This window comes from Salvia splendens, chromosome 2 (genome assembly GCF_004379255.2).
Source record: "Salvia splendens isolate huo1 chromosome 2, SspV2, whole genome shotgun sequence".
NCBI classification, from domain to species: domain Eukaryota; kingdom Viridiplantae; phylum Streptophyta; class Magnoliopsida; order Lamiales; family Lamiaceae; genus Salvia; species Salvia splendens.
The window spans coordinates 13,901,394-13,918,836 of record NC_056033.1 but is presented as its reverse complement, the minus strand read 5'-3'; the positions used below and the strand labels follow the sequence as shown (position 1 = coordinate 13,918,836).

The window sequence follows — 17,443 nt, the reverse complement described above, 5'->3', positions numbered from 1 at the left end:
ACCTCTTTACACCATATCTTGAATTTTGTGAATGTCTCTGATTTTTCTTTCAGTATGTACACCCACAGTTTCCTAGTGTAGTCATCAATAATAGCAAGGTAGTATTTCCCACCACCAATTGAGCTTACAGGTGAAGGGCCCCAGAGATCACTGTGTATGTAGTCTAATGGGGCTGTAGAAGAGTGAATACCTGTAGGATAGGGTGCCTTCTTTGCTTTTCCAAGTATACACTGCTCACAGGGGTCCATCTTGTTGAAATCTCCAGAGATCAGGCCCTTCTTGATGAGTTCTTTCAAGCTTCCTTCTGCTGGATGGCCCAATCTCTTGTGCCATAGCATTATGGAATCATCTGACACTGCATTGCTTTCTCCATCAACGGCCTTAGCCTTCAGATAATAGAGAATGTGCTCTCTGTCAGCCTCCATCATCACTGCATTCCCAGATTTCACAAGCATCTTTCCCTGACTCATCAATATGGTGAACCCTTTCTCCTCCAGCATTCCCAATGAGATGAGATTTCTTTTCACTTCCGGAATATACCTCACCCCAGTTAGGATCTTTATAGAGCCATCTTGCAAACTTAGCTTCACTTTCCCTATCCCTTTGATCTGACACACATGGTTATTTCCAAGAACTACAGTCCCTGATGCTTCCTGAAGATCATGAAACCAAGATTTGTTGGGGCACATATGGAAGCTGCACCCTGAGTCCATTATCCACCTGTGACTGATCCCATTATCACTTACATTCATGAGTTGAGCAGGGGGATCAGTACTCTCTACACAATCAGAAGTGTTGTGGCCCTCAGAGGCTAGTTTTCTCTTCCAGGCATGGCAGTCCTTCTTCAAGTGCCCTGGTTTCTTGCACCAAAAACATGCTCTGGTTTCCTTCTGAGCATCAGAACTTGAGGGTTTAGAGCCCTCAAACTTTTTCTTGAAGTACTGCTTTTTGAACTTCTTCACATTCAAGGCCTCTGCTGCTTGAACATTGGAGCTTGCAGAGCTTCTGCTGGTAGTCTTCTGGAGTTCCTTAGCCATCAAGGCCGAGTAGACTTCTGCATAGGTGATAGGCTTATCTCTGCCATAGATAATTGCATCACTCAACTGGTCATACGAGCTAGGCAAGGCATTCAATGTAAGAATGGCCTTGTCTTCATCTGAAATTTTAACATCCACAGAGCCCAGATCATCAATGATCTTGTTGAACTCCTCCAACTGCTCTATGATAGATTTTTCACCAGAAAAACTATAGGCATAGAGCCTCTTCTTGAGATACAGCCGGTTAGCCAAAGATTTTGCCAGGTAAACTTCATCTAACCTGTTCAAGATCTCCACCGCAGTCTTGGCTTCTTGAACTTCCCTCAAGACCTTATCTCCAAGGCACAGAATCACTGCAGAATGTGCCTTGAGCTGCATCTCCTCCATCTTTGCCTGAGCTTTATCATCAAGCATTGGAGCCTTTCCTTTCTCTTCTGTATTTGCAAGAACTGCGGCCAAGCCTTGTTGAATCAAGACCGCCTTCATCTTCATCTTCCACAGGCTATAATCATTCTTGCCTGTGAACTTTTCTGCATCAAGCCTTGCTGCCATCTCTGAAACCGTTTGATCCTCTGCAAATCAGCTTCAATATCCCCTTTCCCACAGACGGCGCCACTTGTTGGGACTCAATACGCACAAGACTTTCACACACTCAGGTGAATCACACACACACTCACAGTTGTATGATAACTCACAATGCAGAAGAACACACACTCACACTTAGAGTATCGAAGATGGTAATCTTGGAGAGAAAACTTGAAAACTCTTTATTGATTTTCACTACTAACTACGTACATGGTTTTGAGCTATTTAAAGCTCTACAATCAAGTAGCAACTGCTACTAACTAACTACAAGAAGAATCAAGAAAGCAAGAAGAATAACTGCTACATCTCGGCTAACTAACTGCTGCACCAACGGCTAGTTTCCCTAGGCCGAACTTCCTTCTCGGTTCAAGACCGAACTGTAGCTTCTTCTTTTTCGGCTCAAGACGAACTCTATTCTTGACTCAAGACCGAACTTTCTTTTCGGCTCACAACCGAGCACTCTCTTCGGCTCACAACCGAGCTCCCTTCTCGGTTCACAAACCGAACTCCTTTCTCGGTACACAAACCGAACTCCTTTGCTTCTCGGCTCAAGACCAACTGTCTTCTCGGCTCAAAGCCGAACTCAAAGCCGAGCTCAAAGCCGAGCTTCCTTCTTCTTCTCTTCTTCTTCCAACTGAAATGAGCACTCCATTATTACATGACGCATCCACAATACCAAGTCCATCTTGCCGGAATTGAGTATATGGCAAGACAAATTGATATTCCGCCTCCAGGTAGCTTGAGTGCACTGCCACCGCCTTCGGGAGATGATTCACCGGCGGAGTAGTTTTTTTAATTTCTATAAAATTGTATTTTAAATTATTTTTTTATTTATTTTGCCACGAATTTAATTATGTATTTTTTTAGGATTTTAAGTTGTATTTTTATTTTATTTAATGAAGTGTGTTTTTTATTAATTGAATTTGTTGGGAAAAAATGAAATTAAATGAATAGTAAGTTATGAGATGGTTAAGAGACGGATAAGAGATGGAGGGTTGCAGGTTCTGTCTCTTAGTTAAGAGATGGAGTGAAAAGTACAGTGGGGCCCATGAATAGTTAAGGGATGAGACGGTTAAGAGACGGATAAGAGACAGCGTTGCGGATGGCCTTATCCCTTTCATCATCATTATTTATCACTAATTTTCCTTTTTAATCTATTCTCTAATATACTTAGTTTTCTCTCTTCCATCATTATTTATTACTAATTTTCCTTTTAATCTATTCTCTAATACTACTAGTAATACTTTTTTTAAAAAACAAACTTTACATCCGACTTACTCATTATACTCACATTTTATTAATAAAACAAATGTATAAAAATAAGATTCACATTGTAACGCCCCGTTTTTCTAAACCTAATCTTTGAACCCTAAAGTACTTGCAATTAATGATATATTTATTGCGAAGTCCGTTAATTAATTGTTGAGTAGAATTGTTGTTGGACTAGAGTGTTGTGAAATAAATTATTACGCGGAATAAAATAATTCCTTTCCGTGAGGTATATATATATTGGACTCAATTCGCGAGCTGGATCGAAGAAATTGAATAAATAATATAACAATCCAGTCCGTGATAAATAAATTGTGAACTGCACAATTTAAAAATAAAATACAATGGACTGCGAATTAAACTAATCTAATCAAATATTTATTCTCCCTGTTGATTGATCATCAACCGACATTAATTCAAATATTAAATAAAGATTTTTTTTCAGAGATATTCCTCCTCCGTGATGAGATTTTCCTCCCCCGTGATCTGCAAATAAAATATTAAACAAATCAAAATAAGTAAACTAACGTCCAATTTGAAAGAAAGAAAAGAAGAAAAAAATCGCCCCACTCCCTTTCCCACGTTGAAACCGTCCCTCTCTCCCATGAATCTCTCCCAATTCCCTAAATCTCTCCATATCAATTAACCACCCCCCTCTCTACAATACTCGTTCACAATCATTCTTCCCTATTTTCATTCCTCTGCAGCGACTCACAAGAACAAAGCAACTCTCACTCAATAGAGTACAAGCCGCAACTCAAAGATCGAATTCGAACTCAAGCCGCTTGCAAGGACAAAACTACCTTTCTCTCCATTCCAATCTAGCCGAGTTCAAGGTAATCTTCAAAACATTCCCTCTCACTATTCTACTAGTTTGGAAATCAAACCATTGCAATTTTCTCTGTCAGAAACTGAAAAATTAAGAGAAGAGAAAACGGAAGCAGAAATCTCTTTTGTTCGAGCCTTTTCGTTCCCAATCTGCAAAGGTACATCTATTTCCCTCTACAATAGCCTCAACTTTGTGCATCTCGTAAGCTATGTAACCAATCTAACAATCTGGTAATCAAAACAAAATCGAATAAAGATTTAACCTTTAACGAATCGGGTTGGTAACGGAGGAGTCGGGGCAGTTTCGGGGTAAATCGGGGCAACGGAGAGGCAGAGACTGACCGACGGACGCTGCTGACAGCAGCGGCGTCGCGTCTTCCCGGCGAGACAGCAGCAGCGTCGCGTCTCCCGGCACCTTCCCGGCGAGGGGGCTGCACAGCAGCGAACGCAGCTTGTAACAGACGTCGACGACAGCGTCGTTACCCCGGCGAGCAGAAGCCGACGGCTCTGTGCAGCGGCGTCGGGTACAGCGGAAAACAGCAGCGACGGCTGTGTGCTTCAACTGCCGACGGCAACGATGCCTACGATGCGATGGAGGAAGCAGCTGCTGTGGCCGAACCGACGACGACGGAGAAACGGAAGAGGCCGCCGGCGTGAAGATCGACGCGATGGTGGAGAGATACCTCCACTCCGACATCGACGACGGCTGCGGTGCACTACGGAGGGCGGAGCTCCGGGATGAACGCTGAGGACGAATCGGCGACTGGCGGAGTTGTGGTGGAGCGACGGGAATGTGGGATTTGTTGTGAATTGGGGATTTTTGTGAAATGGTGAAGATGGAGATAAGGAATGAGGCGTAAAGGAGGGATGAGTATATTGGGCTTTTTGTTTCATTTCAAGGAAATTGGGCCTCATTAAAAAAAATTGATGTTTTGTTAGTTGGGCTCTCTTGCTTTTTTTTTTTTCTTTGGGGCTTCATAATTAAATTGAAGATATAAGGTGGAGAAATAATTAAGTCTTGGGCTTTTAATTAAATCTTTGGGCCAATAACTAATTAAATCTTTTAGTAATAATTAAATTAATTATAGGGAATTATTTAGTTAATTCTCGGAATAATTCGATGTACAAATAATTTTCCCTAAGTTTCGAAATAAATATATTTGCGAGGGAAGGTATTTTCGACGATTAATTCATGTGCTTCAGAAAATCTTGGGATCTAATTCGATATCATTAAGAAAATACGAGGAGCCAACGGAGGAATTTTGGGCGCAAACGGCCGCCGAATAATCAAAAAAACGAGAGATAAATAACTTTAATTTGAATGCATGCATTTTTAGTTATTTGTTTGAAACAATGTGTTGATTTACCTATTATATAAATTGTTAAAGGTGAATCATCGCAAGGGAATCGTGATTGCAAAGGAAAGAACGTAATTTCAAATTAAGCACTCGAGGTGGGCTTTCTTTTACTAAACTATTTTACGTTTTCAAAAGTATGATTATGGTGGAATAAGGGTGGTTTAAATTGTTATGTCATGCCATGTTTGTTTTGATGATGAGATTGTTGTCTGATGCCTAGTTTGTGAGTTCGCTCCATTAGGCTATAGGGCTATGTTGAGATTGTTGCCTGATGCCTAGTTTGTGAGTTCGCTCCATTAGGCTATAGGGCTATGTTAAACGAATTCGGGTCTGAGTAGGGCCGAAAACCCTATCAGGCTAGTGTACACAGGTGAGATCGTGAGCCGTCCTTGCTAGTCGGCCGGTCTCGTGGGCGAATAGTGTGGCCACACTTTCGTCGCACCATGGAAAGAGAATGTGATTAAATGATGGAAAGAGGATGTGATTGAATGATTGATGAGAAAGTGGGGAGATTGTTTTGACTGGCCAGTCTATGAAATTGTTTGTGATACTCGATGATATTTCTTTTCTAAATGTAAAACTCGAGTTCACTATGGTATGGATGACATAACTTTCATCAAATGTTTTCGGCATAAGCCCACTGAGTATATTAAGTACTCAGCCCTGCATGTGTTTTCCCTATGTGCAGGTTGAGCGGCGACGAGCAGTTGGTGGTGTTGAGCAGTTTAAAATTGAAGCATGGTTGGTTAGTTGTGAACTACGAGTGTCGTTGTGTCTCCACACATGACGTCACTCTTTCTCTTGAACGCTTCCGCTGAGACATTGTCTTTACTCACCATTCTTTTAGCGTTGAACCTAATTATTTGGATAACGTCGACCTCTTGGCCCTTTGTTGTTAAATATTAATTATTGGTCAAACTCTTTATTAAAACCCTAGTTCTCTTCGTCTATTTATTAAATTCTTTTAATCACGATCGCCCGTATTTATTAACCCTAAAGGGCGGTCGTGACAGTTTGGTATCAGAGCCTCAGTTTCTTTCCGCTCTGGACCCAAGAGTCTTTTGAGTCAAAATCTAATCTTGTATTAATTGACTAAAGGTATAAACATCGAAGGCTCAACACCACAACTCGTCATGCCCAACCGCGAAGAAAGAGGTAATATATTTTTGTGAGAAAAACTTTTATGGGAAGGTTTTGGAGAAAGGAAGATGAGAAAAATTTTGAGAAAGAGGAGAAAATTTTAATAAGAACGAGGAAGTAGAATCTTTCCATTAGGGATTGATTTCAAGTTGAGAAGAGTATTTGCTGATGTTTGAAAAAAAAGAGCAAGTTGTGAAGAGGAACGGTGGATTGTTGGTTTTATATGAAAGATGAAAGTAGATCTTTAAGTATGAGTCAAAACTCTTACTCTAAAGTTGAAAGTGAGAAGTGAAAGTTTGAGGAAAGTGTGAGAGTTTGAAGAAAATTTTATTTCAAAAATTTTGAATGTTAATGTAAAGTGTGAAAGTGTTTTGCTTTGAGATGTGAAAATGTTGTGTGTTATAATACTTGTTTGTCTGGGTATGCACGACTTTTAATGTGAGTTTTTATCTACGAAATGATGAAATGTGTTATGAACTTAGAGTGCCTAAGATGTAGGCCTAGTTGACTGTGCGAACTGTAGTTCTAAGTTGAAAACTTACCTATTACTTTTCTGAGCAATGAAAAAGTAACGAGAATCCGAAAGTTGGGGCGAACCCCTATTTTGTCAAGATACGAGGCAAGTAGATCCAGAGTGGGGATGGAGGTCAGTGGACCATGGAATAGTTTTTTTGTTTTTTTCTTTCTTCTTTCTTTCTATTTCTTGGAATGACGCGAACTGTTGGAGCAAGCTTAATGTGTGAAACATGTATTAATTGATGGTCTATTGGCGTTGAAGTATGAAGTATATTATGAAATAGTTGGTGGGAGCGAAATATGACGCTATGAACTTTGTATGCGACCATAGAGTGCCTAAGAAGTATGTTAGATTGAACGATATCAAATTTAGTTGTTGATAACTGCAATATCACTTTTCCGAGTGATAGGACAAATGGAAATATGTGGTGTGAACTCGAACTTTATTGAATGATTACACATTCAGTATTGTTTTTCCCTCAATGACAAAAACAAGGGGAATGTGAAAAGACGTAGTATATGATAAAGAGTTTAAGAAAAGAAGAAGTGCAAATTGAAGAGATGTTCCAAACGAGAAAATGTTTGAGGCAAGAAGAGATGCGAAATGAGGTAACCCTACAACGGAGGTAGAGAGCATACATGCGCTTTAATAAGATAAATCCAATCATATGTCAAAAGTGGCGATGCGACGAAAACGACCGTTATCGCATGATTGAGAGCGCGAGTATAACTACAACATTTTAAGAGAATGACTGTTATAACATGCAAAGAATATTATGAAGATATGGCTTTCGACTACTGATATTAGTTGTAATGACACGATGAATCTCACTTGGAGTCCAAGCTTTCTTAGAACGATGTTACTATGTTCAAGCTCGTGAAAAAAAATGGACTAGGGAGTGCGACCTTCGTAGCTAGAATGAATGATTTTAAATCAACAGTACTTACTTGGATTCTAAACTCTTTTCGATATATATTGAATAACCTGAGCCCTTGTCTATTTAAACACATTGGTTGACTCATGCTTTGCGAGTAATGTCCATTATTTTTCCGTATATCGAGTCATGACTCCCTTTCAGTTCTTGAAAATCAGTGCTTGCCTTTGTAACTTTGGGCATCTTGATTAGTAGTCTTCATTGATTCATCTTTCGTAAGGACAATATTTTGACCTTATGAGCTTCAGGCATTGAACTTCACTCCTAAAGTTGTTTGCAGTTATGACCTTCAGTATGATCACATCTCCCATATATGTATCTTCAAATGAGGAATATTCTTCTTAGAACTTTTGTACACCTTTTTATTTCGTAACTATGCAGGCGGCAAGTTCTTTCTCGCAGAAGTGAAATTCTTTTTCGCTCAGTTTCAATACATATATTGTTTCATGCTCAATGATTTTTCTTTCAGCAACACCAAGTTAAGGCTATCGTGTTCTCTTTTTCCTTAACGTGTTTGATCTAGCTTATTTTCCTAAAAGTTCAATTCACGTTGGTTGCAAACCTTTGAATCCATTGATGTGATATCATTATTCCATATTTTGATCTTCGTTGAACCATGATTAGTGTTGCTTCGTGGAAACTGCCTACATTTCTAAATCCTCATGCAACTTATCATTTCTGGCCATGACATGTTTGGGACATTATCCATTGTTGTATGGACCTTTCAAAATTGATTGGACAACTGAATTATCTTTTGGTAGCCTACTTCGGGAATTGAGATCTATTTCTATCTCATCCTATTTTCATGACCTATCTTATGTTCTTTCAAGCTTTGTTGGGGATAATCCAAACCAGTTGTTGCGAGTTAGTGTGGAGATTTAAAGCAAAAGAGATGAAATTATTATTCTTATTTCCTTGAGTGATTTCTAAACTCTTCCAATTTAAAGACGTTTTAGCAGTGTTGTTATAATTTGAAATCGGTCCATATCCAAGTTAAGACTGTTTGATTAAATTGTGAGTTCTTGATACATATTCGGAGTTCTTGATGCAACATTGTAGGGAAATGCAAAAGCTTGATCTTTTAAGATACACAAGGGAAATAAGTTTTATAGACCGACACACACTGAAATGATATACCAACCAGAAGTGTAGACATGACCAATAGAACGAGGCGAGGAATATTTCGCATTTACGAACAGCTTGTAATAAGCTAGAAATTGAATGTCGTGTTATGTACATATTTGAGAGGAGGAAAAAATGTTAAGAAAATTTTAGGCACATGGGCCTGATCGTCTGGTACGGTGTAAAGATCTAGGTGAAAATAGTTGATCGATCGATACGAGGATGATGAATAAAACTAAGTGAGCAGCGAGGGATGGAGTATTTAAAGATCACTGCTACAATACGACAATTGTCGAGAAAATAGAGTATGTTAACAAGGTGACACCATCAACAAAGAGAGAAACGTTCGAGTCAAGATATGTCGAGTAGGAAATGAATCGAAAAAAAAACGCATGGTATCCCCACCATCTCCTCAACCAAAGTAGAGAATTAGGAACATTATTATAAGAATTTTCGCATAGGAGGAAGATGGAGGGAATGTTGGAAAAAGTTTACAATGATATGTTCACATCTTGATAAAGTAGACCGAAAGTGAAAAAGGCAAAATAAGTTTGTCTCTATTATAGACATGAGATTAGGACCGTTAAAAAGAAAGTCATGTTGGATTACCTTTCCTAACAGATAGACAGTCGTATATTACAATTGACTTGGAACCATGATCAACCCTAAATATCTAGGACAACATACAAAATGATGACTAAGGAGTTGGAAGAACTCAAGATGCCAGTGTGCCACCTCGGGGTGCAACAATGCTATTTTTTGAAGAATGACGGAACGCTGAGTGTGTGCATAAATTTTTGAGGGAAGAACGAGATGACACTTTAGAACATGTCTCCACTAACGGGAATAGATGATGCGTTTGATTAGCTTCGAGGAGTTTGTGTGTTTGTGAAAACGGAATTGACATCTGAATACCATCAAATAGAGTCCGATAAGATGTATCCAAGACGGCATTCCGAACTAGATATGGTCATTATGAGTTTATAGTGATGCATTTCGGATTAACAAATGTCCCGGCTGTATATATGGACCTTATGAATCGTGTGTTTCATCCATACTTGGACAAGTTCGTCTTACTCTTCATAAACGATGTCCTTATCTACTCAAAGAACAAAGAGGAACATGAAGAACATTTGAGGACTGCCTTAGATACGTTGGAGGCCGAGAAACTCTTCGCCAAGTTCAATACGTATGAGTTTTGGCTCAAAGAAGTGAATTTCCTTGGGCACCTAGTGAGCACAGATGGAATTCGAGTAGACCCCGTAAAGGTGGAAGTTGTACAGAAATGGAAAACACCAACCACACCTAACGATATTCGGAGTTTCCTAGGACTGGCGGAATATTATAGGAGATTCATCGAGGGATTTTTAAGATAGCAAGGCCAATGACTCAACAACTAAAGAACGGGGTAAAAGTCAATTGGACCCCAGACTGTGGGGCAAGTTTTCGACTATTGAAGGAAAAACTAACTAGTGCACCGATTCTAGCTGTGCCAGAACCTGGAGTGAACTACGTGGTATACACATGCGCTTCGAAGGTGGGACTTGAATGTGTTGATGCAGAACAACAAAGTGATTGCTTATGCATCACGACAATTGAGGCCATACGAGTTGAACTATCCAATCCACGACTTGGAGTTAGCAGCGGTAGTACACGCCTTAAAGATTTGGAGACATAATCTCTACGGAGTTCGAAGTGAGATCCTTACGGATCACAAAAGCCTGAAGTATTTCTTCGAGCAGAAAGATTTGAACATGCGGCAACGAAGGTGGCTCGAAGTGGTGAAGGATAACGATCGTGGCATCAACTACCACCCTGGAAAACAGATGTAGTGGCAGATGCTTTGAGCCGGAAGGACCATTCCCAACTGGCTACTTTTCTCACTAGAGAAGAAAGCCTGATACACGAGTTTAGCAAGATGCGTTTGGAAGTGGTGAGAGCACCTGAAACAGTAGAAGCGCGAAGCGCCACCTTAGCTGTTGAATCTGATCTAAGGTTGAGAATTATGGAAACACAACGGATGGATGTGATAATGAGGGAAATTCATGTAGAAGTGCGAGCGGCCAATCTGTGAATTTTAGTGAAGAATGTGATAATGCCCTTACTTTTGAAGGAAGACTATGCATGCCGGATAACGAGGAACTAAAAAATGAGGTTATGAGTGAAGTTTCATGACTCCTTACACCGCCCACCCAAGAAGTACGAAAATGTATCAAGATCTGAAGAATTCCTTTTGGTGGAATGGTATGAGGAGAGACATAGCATCATTTTTCGAGAGATGTTTAGTCTGCCAGCAAGTGAAGATTCTACATCAACGACCGTGTGGGAAGTTACAACCACTAGAGATTCCAGAGTGGAAATGGGAGCACATCGCCATGGATTTCGTGACAGGTTTGCCAAGGACTCTAAGAGGGAACACTGCCATTTGGGTAGTTATAGATCGACTTACCAAGAGTGCGCATTTCATACCGATTCTCATCATCTATGGGTCCAATAAACTAGCTCAAATTTACATAAGGGAGATAGTTCGATTGCATGGAGTCCTAGTGACTATCACGTCCGACCGTGACCCAAAATTCACCTCAAGATTTTGGATAAGTCTACAAAAGGAGCTTGGAACCAAATTGAACTTCAGCACAACTTTCCACCCACAAACCGATGGACAGCCCGAAAGAACGATCCAAACTCTCGAAGATATGCTGAGAGCCGTGGTACTCGACCGAGGAGGAAGTTGGGAGGCAGCACTACCACTGATCGAGTTCGCCTATAACAATAGCTTCCAGGCAACGTTAAACATGGCGTTGTACGAGGCATTATACGGAAGAAAGTGCAGATCGCTGCTCTACTAGGACGAAGTTGGCGAGAGAAGAATACTTGGACCCGATGCAGTTGAAGAAATGGTGGGAATCGCGCGGCGAATTCGTGAAAGGATAAAAGAAGCTCAAGACAGACAAAAATCATACGCGGACGTCCGACGAACTGATTTACAATTCCAACCTGGCGACAAAGTTTTCCTGAAAGTATCCCCGTCAAAAGGGATAACACGATTCGGCGTCAAGGGCAAACTGAAGCTGCGATTTATTGGGCCTTATGAAATTCTTGAAAGAGTGGGCCCCGTTGTATACCGTTTGGCGTTACCACCATACCTTGGAAATGTGCACAACGTTTTTCATGTGTTACAATTACGAAAATACGTGTTCGACCCGAAGCACGTGATCCGTTTCGAAGAAGTCGCCTTGAATCCAGATTTGAGCCTCGAGGAGAGACCTCAATCTTTTGGACCGAAAGATCCAGAATGTGAGAAATAAACATGTTGTTTGTGTGAGAGTACTTTGGGAAAATCATGGGCATGAAGAAACCACGTGGGAGAATGAGAATAAAATGATGGATTTGTACCCATAATTCTTTACTTGAGGGTAACAAATTTCGGGACGAAATTTCTGTTAAGGTTGGTAGGATGTAACGCCCCGTTTTTCTAAACCTAATCTTTGAACCCTAAAGTACTTGCAATTAATGATATATTTATTGCGAAGTCCGTTAATTAATTGTTGAGTAGAATTGTTGTTGGACTAGAGTGTTGTGAAATAAATTATTACGCGGAATAAAATAATTCCTTTCCGTGAGGTATATATATATTGGACTCAATTCGCGAGCTGGATCGAAGAAATTGAATAAATAATATAACAATCCAGTCCGTGATAAATAAATTGTGAACTGCACAATTTAAAAATAAAATACAATGGACTGCGAATTAAACTAATCTAATCAAATATTTATTCTCCGTGTTGATTGATCATCAACCGACATTAATTCAAATATTAAATAAAGATTTTTTTTCAGAGATATTCCTCCTCCGTGATGAGATTTTCCTCCCCCGTGATCTGCAAATAAAATATTAAACAAATCAAAATAAGTAAACTAACGTCCAATTTGAAAGAAAGAAAAGAAGAAAAAAAATCGCCCCACTCCCTTTCCCACGTTGAAACCGTCCCTCTCTCCCATGAATCTCTCCCAATTCCCTAAATCTCTCCATATCAATTAACCACCCCCCTCTCTACAATACTCGTTCACAATCATTCTTCCCTATTTTCATTCCTCTGCAGCGACTCACAAGAACAAAGCAACTCTCACTCAATAGAGTACAAGCCGCAACTCAAAGATCGAATTCGAACTCAAGCCGCTTGCAAGGACAAAACTACCTTTCTCTCCATTCCAATCTAGCCGAGTTCAAGGTAATCTTCAAAACATTCCCTCTCACTATTCTACTAGTTTGGAAATCAAACCATTGCAATTTTCTCTGTCAGAAACTGAAAAATTAAGAGAAGAGAAAACGGAAGCAGAAATCTCTTTTGTTCGAGCCTTTTCGTTCCCAATCTGCAAAGGTACATCTATTTCCCTCTACAATAGCCTCAACTTTGTGCATCTCGTAAGCTATGTAACCAATCTAACAATCTGGTAATCAAAACAAAATCGAATAAAGATTTAACCTTTAACGAATCGGGTTGGTAACGGAGGAGTCGGGGCAGTTTCGGGGTAAATCGGGGCAACGGAGAGGCAGAGACTGACCGACGGACGCTGCTGACAGCAGCGGCGTCGCGTCTTCCCGGCGAGACAGCAGCAGCGTCGCGTCTCCCGGCACCTTCCCGGCGAGGGGGCTGCACAGCAGCGAACGCAGCTTGTAACAGACGTCGACGACAGCGTCGTTACCCCGGCGAGCAGAAGCCGACGGCTCTGTGCAGCGGCGTCGGGTACAGCGGAAAACAGCAGCGACGGCTGTGTGCTTCAACTGCCGACGGCAACGATGCCTACGATGCGATGGAGGAAGCAGCTGCTGTGGCCGAACCGACGACGACGGAGAAACGGAAGAGGCCGCCGGCGTGAAGATCGACGCGATGGTGGAGAGATACCTCCACTCCGACATCGACGACGGCTGCGGTGCACTACGGAGGGCGGAGCTCCGGGATGAACGCTGAGGACGAATCGGCGACTGGCGGAGTTGTGGTGGAGCGACGGGAATGTGGGATTTGTTGTGAATTGGGGATTTTTGTGAAATGGTGAAGATGGAGATAAGGAATGAGGCGTAAAGGAGGGATGAGTATATTGGGCTTTTTGTTTCATTTCAAGGAAATTGGGCCTCATTAAAAAAAATTGATGTTTTGTTAGTTGGGCTCTCTTGCTTTTTTTTTTCTTTGGGGCTTCATAATTAAATTGAAGATATAAGGTGGAGAAATAATTAAGTCTTGGGCTTTTAATTAAATCTTTGGGCCAATAACTAATTAAATCTTTTAGTAATAATTAAATTAATTATAGGGAATTATTTAGTTAATTCTCGGAATAATTCGATGTACAAATAATTTTCCCTAAGTTTCGAAATAAATATATTTGCGAGGGAAGGTATTTTCGACGATTAATTCATGTGCTTCAGAAAATCTTGGGATCTAATTCGATATCATTAAGAAAATACGAGGAGCCAACGGAGGAATTTTGGGCGCAAACGGCCGCCGAATAATCAAAAAAACGAGAGATAAATAACTTTAATTTGAATGCATGCATTTTTAGTTATTTGTTTGAAACAATGTGTTGATTTACCTATTATATAAATTGTTAAAGGTGAATCATCGCAAGGGAATCGTGATTGCAAAGGAAAGAACGTAATTTCAAATTAAGCACTCGAGGTGGGCTTTCTTTTACTAAACTATTTTACGTTTTCAAAAGTATGATTATGGTGGAATAAGGGTGGTTTAAATTGTTATGTCATGCCATGTTTGTTTTGATGATGAGATTGTTGTCTGATGCCTAGTTTGTGAGTTCGCTCCATTAGGCTATAGGGCTATGTTGAGATTGTTGCCTGATGCCTAGTTTGTGAGTTCGCTCCATTAGGCTATAGGGCTATGTTAAACGAATTCGGGTCTGAGTAGGGCCGAAAACCCTATCAGGCTAGTGTACACAGGTGAGATCGTGAGCCGTCCTTGCTAGTCGGCCGGTCTCGTGGGCGAATAGTGTGGCCACACTTTCGTCGCACCATGGAAAGAGAATGTGATTAAATGATGGAAAGAGGATGTGATTGAATGATTGATGAGAAAGTGGGGAGATTGTTTTGACTGGCCAGTCTATGAAATTGTTTGTGATACTCGATGATATTTCTTTTCTAAATGTAAAACTCGAGTTCACTATGGTATGGATGACATAACTTTCATCAAATGTTTTCGGCATAAGCCCACTGAGTATATTAAGTACTCAGCCCTGCATGTGTTTTCCCTATGTGCAGGTTGAGCGGCGACGAGCAGTTGGTGGTGTTGAGCAGTTTAAAATTGAAGCATGGTTGGTTAGTTGTGAACTACGAGTGTCGTTGTGTCTCCACACATGACGTCACTCTTTCTCTTGAACGCTTCCGCTGAGACATTGTCTTTACTCACCATTCTTTTAGCGTTGAACCTAATTATTTGGATAACGTCGACCTCTTGGCCCTTTGTTGTTAAATATTAATTATTGGTCAAACTCTTTATTAAAACCCTAGTTCTCTTCGTCTATTTATTAAATTCTTTTAATCACGATCGCCCGTATTTATTAACCCTAAAGGGCGGTCGTGACACACATTCTACTCATTTCATCAACCTATGTTCCCTAATATTTCTTAAAATCTTAGTGATTAACTTGTGACAAATAATGGTGGATGGGGAAGTACTTAGTATGAGTATACTTTAGTTTTTTCTGTGTTATGAATTGATTTCATTCCTTTGGGTCCATTCTATTTGAAAGATTATGTTTTATTTTATTTATTTTTTTGAAATGGTTGGAGTTGATTACAATTAAAAATTAAAAGATAATATCTCATGCATAATATGCATTATATTTGGTTCGTATGAGTCATAATCCCCTCTAAGTAAAATAATCTTACAATTTCATTTTAAATGAATAAATATGGTTTAGATCAATAAATACTATGGTTTAGATTAATAGATATTAGAAATAGTCAAATATATACTTTAGTGGGGTTGTTGAGAGAACAAAAGTTATATTATTCCAAATACTAGTATTAGGCATGCACAAATCGAATCGGACCGGCGGTTAACCACCGGTTCAGAACCGCCGGTTCATAAATCGGAACCGGCGCGATGGTTCACACAGTCCGGTTCAAGTTCAACGAAATGCGAAACCGGAACCGCCGGTTCAACGGTTAAACCGGCGGTTCAACCGAAATTTAAAAAAAATATTTTTTATTTATAAAAATTGATTTTTATATTTAAAAATAATTTTTACAAATAAATGAATACAAGAAATTCATAATAGCCCATATATATTTGATGGACTTGCGAATTTATGAAACTATTCTAGGTTGTTTCTCTTTTATAGAGACATCCTTGAATATTTTTGTTTCACTTTCAATGTGTGATAAAATATGTTGAAGTTTCTTTTATAACTACATGTTTGGATTATTCATTCATCTTTTTCCAATGTGGGATACAAAACTTTCTTTTGTTTTCTACTTTTCTTTATTTTTTACTACATTTTATTATTCACTAATTTTATCTTTATTTTTGTTATGATTCTTTTTCTAAGACAAATTTATAGATAATAATAGCATCAACTAGAATAGTTTAATTAAATTTGAATGTTGCATGTTGCTAATTATTTGTATATTTATAGAATGTGGACGTGTTCAAATAATTAGATTTAAATGTAAATATGTTGCTAATTTTTCTCAATATATTGATTAAAGCGTGAAAAAAATAATAATTAATATAATTGGTATAATAATGATAAAAATAGATAACTAAAGAATGATTTGTTTAGTGGTATAATATAGTTTATATATTTATATATTAGTAGTAGACTAATAGTAGGGATGTCAATTTAGCCCGCAATCCGTGGGCTGACCCGAATAGCCCGCCAAATTTATAGGGTTAGGGCTGAAAATTTCCAGCCCGATAAAATTACAGCCCGATTAGCCCGCACCCGATTAACCCGCAGCCCGTTAGGGCCAGACCCGAAAACCCGATGGGCTGGCCCGGAAACCCGATAAAATTTATATTGTTCTATTTGTTTGACTCTAATTTGACACTTCATTGATTATTTTATAATACAGATTACTGAAAAAATAACTTTCCATTTTATATATTAAATATATAAATTATATATTAAGTTTTTATTAATATAATAATAGATAATTGAATTAGAAACTTCAATTTCACTAAAAAAATATATTTAAATTTCTAAACATGCTTTAAAATTTCTTGATGTTTATGTTTTATGTTGCATAAATCTCAAATATTAGTATTTGATCATGTTAATATTTGAGTTTACGCATATATCTCAAATTTATCATAATTAAATATTTTACATTTTATAAATATAACTAATTTTCACCATTATTTATTGGATAGATCGCATGTTAATTTTATCGGTAGCCTGAAACCCGAGCTTTTAGGGTTAGGGCTGAACTTTTATAACCCGAAAAAATAACAATCCGATTAGCCCGCACCCGATTGACCCGCAACCCGAATACGGTTGGCCCGAAACCCGGTGGGCTGGCCCGATTGACATCCCTAACTAATAGTATGATTTTGTATAATAGTTGTTATTCTAATAGATGTAGTATAATTTATATAAATAAAATTATTATTTGTGAATATATTATTGATAGATAAGAATA

At 39.1% G+C, this 17,443-nt stretch overlaps 4 long non-coding RNA genes across 4 annotated transcripts; 2 read left to right on the top strand and 2 right to left on the bottom strand.

The window, feature by feature from the left end:
- Window positions 1-3,150: 3,150 nt before the first annotated feature.
- Window positions 3,151-5,099, bottom strand: LOC121761546. The gene is made up of 2 exons (XR_006042029.1): window positions 3,983-5,099; window positions 3,151-3,377 (listed from the first exon to the last, which is right to left on the bottom strand). It is a non-coding gene; the product is annotated as an uncharacterized LOC121761546 (long non-coding RNA).
- LOC121761539 lies at window positions 3,407-6,008 on the top strand. Its single transcript, XR_006042027.1, has 4 exons — window positions 3,407-3,727; window positions 3,800-3,877; window positions 5,108-5,172; window positions 5,766-6,008. It is a non-coding gene; the product is annotated as an uncharacterized LOC121761539 (long non-coding RNA).
- Window positions 6,009-12,444: 6,436 nt separating this feature from the next.
- LOC121789143 lies at window positions 12,445-14,392 on the bottom strand. Its single transcript, XR_006047985.1, has 2 exons — window positions 13,278-14,392; window positions 12,445-12,671 (listed from the first exon to the last, which is right to left on the bottom strand). It is a non-coding gene; the product is annotated as an uncharacterized LOC121789143 (long non-coding RNA).
- Window positions 12,747-15,301, top strand: LOC121789136. Its single transcript, XR_006047984.1, has 4 exons — window positions 12,747-13,022; window positions 13,095-13,172; window positions 14,401-14,465; window positions 15,059-15,301. It is a non-coding gene; the product is annotated as an uncharacterized LOC121789136 (long non-coding RNA).
- Window positions 15,302-17,443: the final 2,142 nt, after the last annotated feature.